General features: G+C 43.8%; 1 non-coding gene across 1 annotated transcript; it reads right to left on the bottom strand.

The window, feature by feature from the left end:
* Positions 1-208: 208 nt before the first annotated feature.
* On the bottom strand, positions 209-368 carry LOC142477503 (U1 spliceosomal RNA). The gene has a single exon (XR_012792440.1). It is a non-coding gene; the product is annotated as a U1 spliceosomal RNA (small nuclear RNA).
* Positions 369-13,133: the final 12,765 nt, after the last annotated feature.

Below are 13,133 nucleotides of genomic sequence, written 5' to 3'. Positions count from 1 at the left end.
GGTGCCTAATTGTCATTTCTCCCTGTTTGAGATGTTGCTACCTGGCTAGTTGGTGGGTGGGTGGGTGCTCCTTTTATGCCACAGTTATTGACCAGGCCCAAAGCCCAAGCAGTGGGAATAGCAGCTTGTCTGAACAAACACCTGTGCTGTGGGTGGTGGTGGTTGTTGTTGTTGATTTTTGTTTCTGTTTTTTCTAACAGTCCAAAAACAGGGGAGAGCGCGCACGCAGTCCCCCACTACCAGAAATTGTGCAGTCGAGTTTCCCGCATGTGGGGAAATCGCAGAGGTCAGCTAGCTCCAAGTGCAATGAGCAAGCCTCGCCCTGGGAGAGCCACCTGCAGGATCGTGGCTTTTTTTTATTTTTTTTTCTATTAAATGTTTTTATTTACTTATTTTATTTAAATAAATGTATTTATCTACATCTTCCCTACCTTCTTGCACTCTCTCTGCTGCTGCTGCTGCTGCTGCTGCTGCTGCTGCTGCTGCTGCTGCTGCATAAAAAGGGAGAGATGCCCAGTCCTGCTGGCAAACTTGACACTTTGCCCTTTACCAGCATGGCTGCTTACATGGCATTTGCATAAATATAGAAGCAAGCTAACACTGTCTGCTGCTCCCTGGATAGAGATAGATAGATAGATAGATAGATAGATATTGTTTTTTGCAACGCTCAGCAGATAGTTTGCAATCTGTTGGTTTTAAATGCTGCTCTTTGTTACTTTGGAGCCTAGAAACTCTAGAACAGGGTTTCCCAAACTTTTTTCTCCGTGGCCCGGTTATTTTTATACTTCTACTTCGTGACCCACTAAAATTTTTATATCCTATACTGGCCTATAGGTAAAATAAAACAGATAAGAATGTCCATACAGAGAGACTGGGGGGGGGGGGGGGGAGAGAGAGACCAGGGAGAGGGCAGAGAGAGACCAGGGAGGGGGCAGAGAGAGACCAGCGAGGGGGCAGAGAGAGACCAGGGAGGGGGACAGAGAGAGACCAGGGGTGGGGGCAGAGAGAGACCAGGGAGGGGGCAGAGAGAGACCAGGGAGGGGGCAGAGAGAGACCAGGGAGGGGGCAGAGAGAGACCAGGGAGGGGGACAGAGAGAGACCAGGGAGGGGGACAGAGAGAGACCAGGGAGGGGGACAGAGAGAGACCAGGGAGGGGGACAGAGAGAGACCAGGGAGGGGAACAAAGAGAGACCAGGGAGGGGGACATAGAGAGACCAGGGAAAGGGACAGAGAGAGACCAGGGAGGGAGAGAGAGAGAGACAGGGGGGGGGGGCAGAGAGACCAGGGAGGGGGCAGAGAGAGACCAGGGAGGGGGCAGAGAGAGACCAGGGAGGGGGCAGAGAGAGATCAGGGAGGGGGCAGAGAGAGACCAGGGAGGGGGCAGAGGGAGACCAGGGGGGGTAGAGAGAGATCAGGGAGGGGGCAGAGAGAGACCAGGGAGGGGGCAGAGAGATACCAGGGTGGGGGCAGAGAGGGACCAGGAATGGGGCAGAGAGAGACCAGGGAGGGGGCAGAGAGAGACCAGGGGGGGGCAGAGAGAGGCCAGGGGTTGGCAGAGAGAGACCAGGGGTTGGCAGAGAGAGACGAGGGGTTGGCAGAGAGAGACCAGGGGGGGCAGAGAGAGACCAGGAGGGGGGGGGCAGAGAGAGAACAAGGAGGTCAAAGAGAGAGAGAGAGAGAGACCAGGGGCACCCAGTTCCAGTAGTCCCCGTGCAATAAAATGTCTAAAAGTGCTTGCAGTGCAATTGTTCTGAAAGTAATTTTTTTCTGCCTGCTTGGGGGAAGGGGGGGGGGGGGCTGCTGCTGCACTTACCCTGTAGTCGGAAACACAATGGAGCAGGAGCAGGCAGGTTCTCTTCTTCTTCAAGGCTTGCTGGAGTGAAGCTAGGGTTCCACAGCTTGTGCATGCTCTGGGCTTCCATACCCACCCACCTGACCTCCCTCCCCCCTGACCTGGTGCCATGAAGATGCAGGAAGTGTTAGAGGCAGAGCTACTGCTGATTGCTTCTCTGCATGGGGTCCTGCACAAGTGCACAGCTAAGCAGCAGCAGATTTTTAGTTTTGTTTTTTCACGGAGCCTAGCAGAAGTGCGACCGCTCTGCCCTGTGTCCTAGCCATGCCCCCCGACAAGAGGTTTTTTTAGGCGACCCGGCATTTTGCTGTCGTGGCCCGGTGCCGGGTCGTGACCCACCATTTGTGAAACGCTGCTCTAGAACGTACTGTATACTCCCTTTGTGATATCATCACATGGGGTGGTCTGGCTACAGAGACCCAGACATACCATGTAGAACTAGGGTGGGGAGGGGGTGAAATAAAAACCCCATATCCTGCAAGGAACGGCCATTTAAAAAAAAAAAATGAATCCAGATTTGTTTGTAAATGTGCTGCTTTATGCAATATTTCAGAGTCACTTTTCGGAAAATAACAACCCCCCTTTCATTACAACAACCCATACATGTTGTTAATACATTTCATATTTCAACATTCAAATACATTTTATAATAAAGAAAAACTCTTTCCCCTCATTAACTAGCACCCTATGCAGGGACAAACACCTGTCCTGTTTTCCCTCATCTAACACATTCTCCCTCTTTCCAGCTCGCACACTCCCCATATGCTCTTCCTCCGACGGTCTCCCACCGGAGGGGAGCACCGGCCCCTTCTCTCCGATACTCCACCAAACGGACCCTCGTAGCACATTATTGCTCCTCACAATTACTTTCCCCCCTTTCCGGGAAGCTTTCTTTCTCTCTCCCTTTGGTAAGAGCATATGGGGTCCCCCCCCCTACACTCTCACCACACTCCCTTTCACTCCCAGAACACCCCTCAATTTCTCAATCTATTAACACATCAACATTTTTCCCTCTATATTTTTCTATACATTTTGCACAAACAATAATACATTTTCCTATCCCTATAAAGAAAACCCAGATAATCTCTCCTCTCCCCACCCTTTTATACATTTTTAACCATTTTATTCCACACTTTGGTTTCCATAATTCTCTTCCTTCATTTTCATCCAACCGCTTCACATCCAACAGATAATATGTATACATTTTGCTCAGAACAACTCTCACACACACGTTCACTCCAATCTCTTCTCTATTAAATATTAACACATTCCTTACATCCCACACCACTTCTTGTATACAGTTTATTATCTTCCACAACATGCTCCTCCTCTCCACCTCCACCTCACACAACCCATACATCATCATATTGAATTCTAGAGTCCTGATCCCTATCAGTTCTTTTATCAGCTTCCCCTGACACTTCCATACCCTTCTGACAAAGCTACAATTCCAGAACAGATGGACCACATCCTCTACTCCTCCACACCCTTCTCTAGGGCATATTTCTGACTCTGCTAGATGTCTTTTCCTCTGGAATTCCCTTACGGGCAGGCAGCTGTGCACTGCCATCCAAGTCACGTCCTTCTGAGTGTTTGTCAGCCCCTTGTGATTTACATTCTTCCACATTATTTTTAAATGCTTTTCAACCAACCACCCAACACTTTCATACTCATCTCTTTCTATAATCACTCTTGTAATTTTCTTTGATCATCCCATAGTGATCTTTCTACCCCAACCAAATCAAACTCCCTAATAAATTCCTCTATTACCCTGTAATTTTCTGGTGTCTCAAAACAAAACGGCCTCCTCAGGTCTGTATTACACAACCCTAGTTTCCTCAGCATCCCCCCCGCAGCATATCTCCCCATGCAGGCAGCTTTTGTTTCTTCCCCATTAATCAACTTTATACAAACTTGGGTGTACTTTGCCCCCAAAATCACCTCCATCCTTGGAGCTCCTTTGCCACCTTTCACCTTCTCCTTACATACAATTTGTCTCACCAATTTTTCCTCTTTTGACCCCCAAAAAAACATAAACAGGAACCTTGTAATCTTCCTGATCCACTTTGCTGTGGGAGGGAAAACCATTCCCATGTAAAGTAAAATTGGCACAAGTACCGCTTTCGTCACCAATATATTCCCTTCTAAAGATAATTTTCTTAATGTCCAAAACTGGATTTTTCTGCTAATTTTTTCCCCTATCATTTCCCAGTTTGCCTCTCCTCTAAGATCCTCATCAAACAACACCCCTAATAATTTTATCTGTTTTTTTTCTACTGGAATCCCCCTTTTATCCAGTTCCTGCCAGGCCCCAAAAGCCTTGCAGCTGCTTTTACTCCAATTTACTTTAAAACCTGAAGCCTGGCAGAAGATTTCCACATGTAACTGAGCTCTTTTAAGGGCCATTTGATTAGTACATACCAGAGTCAGATCGTCCATGTATCCTAAAACTTTTATATTTCTCCCCCCACTCCCAGGTATTTCTACGCCTCTTATCACTTTGTCACTTCTGATGCTCTGCAAAAGCGGTTCTATAGCGCATATAAAGGCCAAAGGTGACAGCGGACAACCTTGCCTCACCCCTGACTTTACCTGTATCCTTTCTGACAAAAACCCATTAACTAGGGCTCTACTAAATATATCCCTGTACAAACATTTTATCCAATCTACAACCTCCACTGGAATCCCCAGCTTCTCTAAAACCTTAAACAAAAACCCGTGAGAGAGGCGGTCATATGCCTTCTCAAAATCGATGTTAACCAAACCTAAAGCTTGCTTCCTTTCGTTACAGTGCCAAATCATGTCTCTAATAAGCCTTAAGTTCCCTGTTATCTGCCTCCCTGGCACAGCACACACCTGCTCCTCCTCTACAAGTTTGCTAATTACCACTTTAATTCTCAACATTATCAACTTTGCCACAATCTTGTAATCAGCATTTAACAGGGTTATAGGACGCCAATTTTCCAGGTCCCTTCTATCCCCTTTTTTGAATATCAGGGTGATTATCCCTTCCTTACAGGATTCTGGTGTTCTTCCTTTTGTCATTATCTCTTTGCATAGATGTATTACCTCCGCTCCAATCACATCCCACATTTGCACATAGAATTCATGGGGCAATCCATCCTTACCAGGTGTTTTCCCTTTCCTCCCACTCCTTATTACTTCCTTTACTTCGTCCTCATTTACTTCTCTCTTTAGAAACTCCTGATCTTCCTTATCTAATTTATTTTCTATTTTTCCAATCAGACCTTTCTCTATATTGCTGTCTCTTTCTTTTTCCTTAAATAAGTCCCTATAAAACCCCTCACTTCCCTCAGCACCCCTTCTGTTTCCTTCACCTCCTCCCCCTCTTTATTTAGCACAGGGGTTAAGCTTGCTTTGCCAGAATAAGCTTTCTTAAAAAAGAAAGAGGTACATTTTTCATTTTTTTCCACTGCTTCCACTCTTGCAGCATGAATGATTTTTTCCCCTTTCTCTTCTACTAATTTTCTAACCCCCTTCCTTGCTTTCTCTAATTCCTCCCCCACATCTCCCCCCATGTCTCTCAGCCTAAAAAGAAACTGTTTCCTTAATATTGCCCTTCTATATTCCTCCTCCTGCCTTCTTGCTTTTTCCACACCTTTTTGATGAAAAACTTCTGTGTTTTTTCCTTTACCCACTCCCACCATTCACTCACCCCCCAAATTCCCTCATTCTCGCCTTTAATCTAACATACATACATTCATACTGCTTCCTTACCCGCTCCTCCTCTAGCAAGGACACATAAAGTTTCCAAAAGCCATTCCCATGCCTCTCTATCCGCTCCAGTTCTAATTTGCATTGCACACACACATGGTCTGAGAACAGCACTTTTACCCCTTTCCATTCCTCCACCTTTACACCCTTTGGAATAAAAACATGACCAATCCTTGATTTTACCCCCCCACTCTCACTAACCCATCTAAACTCCTTTTTTCCTTCCCCCCACACTTTGAACGCATCCCTTAGACTAAAATCATTCAAACATATTTTTCAACAGAATCCCTGAAGCATCTGGCTTGCTCCTTTCTCCCCCCCCCCCCTGTCCCCTCATTAAGTATGCAGTTAAAGTCACCAATCACAAGCGTTTGGACTCTCCCTGGCAAAACTTTTTTAAAACTTCAAACAAATTCCTTCTTTGCCTTTCCTCAGGCAAAGCGTAAACATTAAATAATCTAAACATTTCCCCCTCCACTTAAACAAAACAAACATTAACCTTCCCAGTTCTATCACTTCATATTTCCAAATTTTAAACTCCTGTCCCCTAAATAAAATCCCTATCCCACTATTTCTGCTCTCCCTACTGCCAGACCATACAGAATCCCCCCAAACCCGTTCTTCTTTTCTTGGTGGGTCTGTGATCCCACATTCCTGCAAACAAATAATGTCATTTTTTTGCTTGGCCACCAAGTCCAAAATCCTCGCTCTCCTTGCCGGGCTTTTTAAGCTTCTCACAGTAAGTGAGGCTGTTACCAAAGTCATTCAGCTTTTTTTGAGAGAACAAAAAACACAAAATATCACCAGTGGAGAAACCCCCCCCCCATACTTATCTTATGTCCTGGTTATCCTTGAGGGGGGCTCTCTCCACCTCTTCACTGTACCCCAACACCATGTTATTTGCTAAGCCTTCTTCCACAAAAGATGTGCTTTGCCCCCCTGGAGAAGCCTGCCCATCCGGCGGTCCTGAGTAGGTGGAAGGGCTGGGTGAGAGGCTTCCCACCTGGCTGATCACTTCTTCCCTCTCATCCCTGCTGCTGGCTGATGCCTCGCTCACAGTATCCTCCAGCAGCCCTCCACGGCACCTTGCTTTTGCAGGAGTATGTTTTTCTTCCTTTTCCATCTTTCTTTTCCCCGGGCGCTCTTCTTGCCCTCCTGCAGCCAGCGTATCCATGCTTTCTGCTGAATCTTCTTCCTTCTCCCTTTCCAGGGCCACATCTTCTTCTCTCTGTACATCCTCCATCAATCCTGCTGTAAGAGGCACCTCCCCTTCTGCCTGGCCCTGATCCATGCCTGTATCTGGCAACTCCTCCTCCAGCTCCTCAGCTGCTGATTCTCCCCTCGTTAAGGGCTCATCAGGGGGAACCTCAGCAGCTGGTTCCACGGGCGTTTCCTCCCTGCTTTCAGTGCCATGCATCAGATCATATTCACTCTACTTATTAACCCATCCATCTGCGCGCTCTGCAGTTTCCCTTCTCCTTACAGCCTGCGTATATGTCCTCTTCTTAGTACAATTTCTAGCCATGTGCCCTGTTTCCTCACATAAGTCACATTTAGAGGGCTCCTTGCACTCTGCAGCGTAATGACCCTCCTTTCTGCATTTGCGGCAAACTGCTACATTTTGTTTATCACAGTTCTCCTGTGTGTGCCCAAACTCAAAGCACTTTCTGCAGTATTGCGGCTGGCTCCGGTAGTAAAAATACCCCCGGTTTCCTCCAATGTTAAAGGTCCCTGGGGGGTGCATGACTCCATGAAGTTCCTCCATGAAGACCATACATATCATTAAATGGCTTAGATACATCGATGATGTGCTTTTGGTACGGGATGGCACAGAAAAACTCCTCCAAGAATTTATCCAGCTACTAAATACCAACGAATATAATCTCAAACTTACTTATCAAATAAGTAAAGATAAAGTAGGATTTCTGGATATTACTATCTTTAAATCTGAAAGAGAAGAGATACATACAAGTATATATCGAAAACCGACGGCAACTAATACACTGCTTTTAGCGGAAAGCCACCACCCAAAGCACATCATCGCGAATATTCCCATAGGACAATTTCAACGATTACGTCGAAATTGCTCAACAACAGCTGAATACAAAAAACAAGCTGTAGAGATGAAAAATAGCTTTCAAACAAGGGGATACACAAAGAACAAAATATAAAAAGCATATTTCAAAGCGCTACAAATGGACAGACCAAAACTTCTAACTAATAAAAGGATTCAAGAAACTGATCACAACATAAGATTTATCAGCACTTTCTCTGACCAATCCTACCAAGTCAAAAAAATCCTTAATAAATATTGGGATATTCTCCTTGAAGATCCAGACCTAAGACTGGTATTAAAAGATCAACCGCAAACAGGCTACAGGAGAGCTAAAAAGCTTAGAGATACTTTGGTACATAGCCACTTTCAAGCACAACCTTTAAAAACATGGATGGGGACAAACCTATAGGGTCTTATCCATGTGCTCGATGTAAAGCATGTAATTTTATGACTAAAACAAAAACCTTCACTAATTCTATGAAATCAAAGACATTTAATATTAAGAACTTTAACTGTCAAACAATGGGAGTGATCTATTTAATTACATGTAAGTGTGGCGAAATGTATGTGGGAAAAACAAAGAGACATCTGAAAACGAGCATTTTGGAACATATGGGAGACATTGGAAATACAAGAGATAAACCAGTAGCCAAACATGTGAATGAAATACATCAGGGAGATATTAAACACTCCCATTTACTGGAAGTGAACATGTGGCACCAGGCCCAAGGGGAGGAGACTGGGATAAACGTCTCCTACAGAGAGAATGTCCATGGATATTCCTATTACAAACACAGAGTCCAGATGGTTTAAACAAAGGTTTTATTTTTTCAGCATACTTATAAATAATATTCACATATCAATTTATTATTTATAACATATAATACATTTTAGAAATCATATTACTTACTAATATCCGATATAGAGATAAATCTATTCGCTTTACATACATCTGTATATGAATTTGCAGTTGTTTCACTTATAGAATTAAGTTATATATTTCCTGAACTCACCTTAGAAATCACTTTAATTAGAATTATATTTTATTTATATATATATATTTTTTAAAATTTAATTTTCATATATTTTAGATAGTTATTAAATATATTAATCTAGTCTGGTTCGCATTGACCACTAGGGGCGAATCAAATTAGAGAGTATCACTCCTACACCTATACACATTAACACATGATCCTAAAAAACACATTATTCACATTTTTCACCATAGATAACATCCATTTTGACCCCCATGTATATATCCATATTCTCTAACACCTATCTCCCATAGAACCTCCGATTTCTGAAAGTATCTCCCCCCACCAAGACGTAGCGATCTGAAAGGAAGAAAAGAGAAAAAGCTTTAAAATAATATACATCAATAAATATCCAGCAAAGTATTCTAAAAAGAAACAACTTCATTATTCATTTCACTTTTAAACCAGCCCTGATTGGAGAATAGAATGATACACCCCCAGCCATAGAGGGTATAAAAGCCAGGCAACTTGATCGGGAAATTAGACTCCTCCTTTCTGAAGAAGCGTGTCAATCACGCGAAACGCGTCATACGTCGAGTCCGACGTCACAGAGGGGCGACACATCAGTCGAAGGAACACGGCCAGTACACTGGCGACACACTTTATTCGAGCTCGGCTAGTCCCACGAATTCGGGTATACCCGGGTGTATTGAGGTTTGTGACTGTTTTCTGCCGAGTGCATTGAGGTATTTTCCAGGCAGGGATTGAAGCATTTTATTCCCGCTGGCTGCAATACTGCACAGTATATATATATATATATACTGCATTACAATTCATGAATTTATGCCATCTGGTAGACACGCGAAGCATTGCAGCCTATTAAATCCTAATCATTATCATTTAACAGATCAGCCGCCCGTCAGCCAGGCATGAACCCAGGCTGGGAAGGCAAACGCAACGGGGCTAGTCAGAGGTGAGGAGCGGCGCATTCCAGGTATCTGCCAGGTACATACTGGGTATTTGCTCGAATAAAGTGTGTCGGTGCAGTATACTGGTGCTAAGACACCATACCTTCCACACTTCTGGGGAAACTGTATACCATGTCTTAGGCACGGAAAACCCTTAATAATATGCCATCCGCGGTCCGCTGTGACCCTTGAATAGAAGTTGTTTTGGGGATTACCATGTCTATAGGTCCGCCGTGACCTTTTAAGTGTAATCATCTTGGTTATGCACATTCTGGGTCCGCTGAGACCATAAGAGTTTTATATTATACTGCTTCATGAATACAATTATGTTTAGCCAGACACTTCCACCTATATATATATTATGTGAATGTGTTACTTACCATTCCTCTGGTTCTATTTTGGTCTCTATGAGACATCAGGATAACATTAGATCACCAAAGGAGATTTAATCAAGGAGACTATATATATGTTATATGGCTCTTGAAAACATCTGCGGACTTTGACTTTATCATAGGCTAATAGCCATTTAGCCACATATGTATTGATCATAAAAGGATCTTATATGTTACATATGTATATATGTCTCTATTGCGTGATTTGATACTTTTTATCTAGATGTGTATTTAACCAAGTGCCAACAAGTTTTTACAGTATACTGAGCTGTTAGAAATTACTATATTGTATCTATTATTATACTGAGCTGTCAGAGTGGATTCAAATTAACAGACACACATATTAATGTGTTTTATAGTCTGAAAATAAATATAGAGTCTCTTACCACTCTACCCCCATGTGAGAGGACTTTTTAAACCTTTTTTGATCACTGTATATTTTTCACAGAGTCACCTTATAATTTTGGTTTTAATAGTCTGTACCGATTTAAGAGCTTATATGGCGGACAGAAAAAAAGCACATTTGTTTTGCATAAATGATATAATAGAGAGTGCAACAAGAGGGATCTTCTTTTATCCCTCTTGGATAAAAATTTGTGTGTGCTCCTAAACTATCCTCATGCACCCTATTGTTATGAAAATACCTAACTATCTTTATTTTACAAAAGGATGAGCGGTTAAAATATATTATTTGGCCTTCAATACCGAGTGAACATTGCAGAATTAAAATGGGGTTTAGATGGAATTGCAAAACATACAGCTGATCATACAACCAGAATTTCTAATGAAGAATCCCCTACTCAAGCCTTATGAATTGATGAGCTGAAAAGGGCAAAATGCTCAACTTGCGATGAAAGTAGACAATCTGGACAGCTCCAGACAGAACAGTCACATTGTGGGAATTACACGTTCCTATGTATCTACAACACTTCCAAAACCACCGAAGTCGGAGGAAAACCGTTTACTTGTAAAAACCGAAAGGGCGCATAGAATTGGCCTAGAAAGGATTCACCTCTACAAAACTCCACGATCCAGATCATTCTTGGCGAAAGTTCTACATTTTCCAGATAAAGTGGTGATGCTACAGGTCTATAGGAAATTAAGAGACTAGCGCACTAGGAGAATACTTTTCTCCTTTTTCAAGGGTTTTCAGCAGATTCAAGCAAAAAACGTAGAGAATTTACTTCCGTTTGCTCCGCATTGATTAGGAAAGGAATCACAGTTTCCTGAGAGTACCCGGCTATTCTCTAAGGACCTTCTGAAGAGGGCGCTCTATCAGCTGAGCCGCCATAGGAAGCACAATGTCTTGTTGAAGATGAGGTGCCTGAGGGAGAATTTGAAAGTACCTGAATGAAGATTCCTGAATTACTACGTGATGAAGACAGACTGATAGAAAATAAATAAATAAAATATGCAGAGGAAAGACTGACTTAAAATGAAAATGCTATCATGTTGCTATATATTACTTTTCTTATAGAATGCATTGTACAGGCATACCCCGGTTTAAGGACACTCACTTTAAGTACACTCGCGAGTAAGGACATATCGCCAAATAGGCAAACGGCAGCTCACGCATGCGCCAGTCAGAACGTCATGAACAGCAATACCCGCTCCCTACCTGTACCGAAGCTGTGCGCAAGCGGGGAGACTATAGCCTGTTACAAATGCGTTATTTACATCAGTTCTGCACGTGTATGACGATTGCAGTACAGTACATGCATCGATAAGTGGAAAAAAGGTAGTGCTTCAGTTTAAGTACATTACATACATGCTCCGATCCCATTGCGTACGTTAATGCGTGGTATGCCTGTATAATCTAAATGTATTTCTATGTTCATTAGGTTCCTGTTCCTCAGTACAAATGGTGTACTGAGGTATGTTTGGTCACCCCCATCATTTGGTTTGCCCCTTGCTGTGATTTGCATGAGTAGAATAACATTCTTAAATGTGGGAGGAACCAATTCTCCTGCCAAGAGACACCAAATTCTCTCATCTGGAAAGATTGGGCCCAGATATAGGAGACTATTCTGGTAGCTCCGAAGTGTGACAAACCTCTTCTAAAGTGCACTTTAGAAGAGGATCGGCATGCTTTGCTTTTCTGTAATCCCTAATCACATGCCCAAACCCTGTCTAAACGGCTACTTTAGAAGCAGTTTCACTCTTGCTCTGAGAATCCGATCGGTTTGTTAAAAAAAAGCCTCCAACTCACATTTTTAGCGCACAACTTCTATTCTCGTAGCTCCGTTATGCAAATCCCTTCCAAAAACGTGGATATTTTTTAACACCACCTAAATCAGGGGTGCGCAAACTGGGAGGGGGTGCAAGATTTTGTAGGGGGGGGGGGGGGGCGCAGGGTGAAGCATTGTGGTAATAGATGCAGGTTGGGGGAGATAATGGAGACGGGGAAAAAACTGCAGTCAGTATATGATCTCATACTACTATGCTGATTTATTTAAAACAAACCTATAATATTTGTCATGTTTTAGGCTGCGGTCCCAGTGACTGCCAGAGCGCACGCCTCGGCGTGCACTGTGCGCACAAACACCGGCCCCCCAGTCACTCAGGGCCGAGTACATGCGTCGGCGCACACTCAGCAGCCGCGCTGTACTGCAAGAATCCACACACTCAAATGAGGGCGAACCAGCCGCGTGAGGTCATGGCCACGCCCCCGCAAAAACCCGAAACACGCCCCCTCCCGTCGCAACCTCTCCCTCTCTCCTGTGACCGCAGATCGCGGTTAGCGCTGTGCACGCGACCCCCCCCCCCCCACCGGGCGCACGTGTCACACTCATGACTGGGACTGCAGTCTAACTGGTTTAAAAATGTTATACCGATTAATTAAAAAAAGTTATGTGATTTGGATTACATCAGGCAGGGGGGCCCGACTAATATCACGGAGGAAATCGGGGGCTCGTTGTAAAAAGTTTGCTCACCCCTGACATAAAGAGGGGCGAAATTGGTATTGCGAGTTACATCCGCTTTCTGAAAGTATAAAAGAGATCGATCAACATGCAAACCACAGAAAGACATAAAATATGGACACGGGAATTAGAGATGCTGCTACAAGATAACTGATTACACAGGCTGAATCCAGCGCAAGGTACTCTCAGTGGTATGTGAAAAAAAGGAACACAGCATACAATAGTGCAGACGTAC

This window comes from Ascaphus truei, unplaced genomic scaffold, assembly GCF_040206685.1.
Source record: "Ascaphus truei isolate aAscTru1 unplaced genomic scaffold, aAscTru1.hap1 HAP1_SCAFFOLD_2169, whole genome shotgun sequence".
Taxonomy (NCBI): domain Eukaryota; kingdom Metazoa; phylum Chordata; class Amphibia; order Anura; family Ascaphidae; genus Ascaphus; species Ascaphus truei.
Note: the sequence above shows the minus strand (reverse complement) of the source record. Positions and strands in the feature narration are given on the sequence as shown.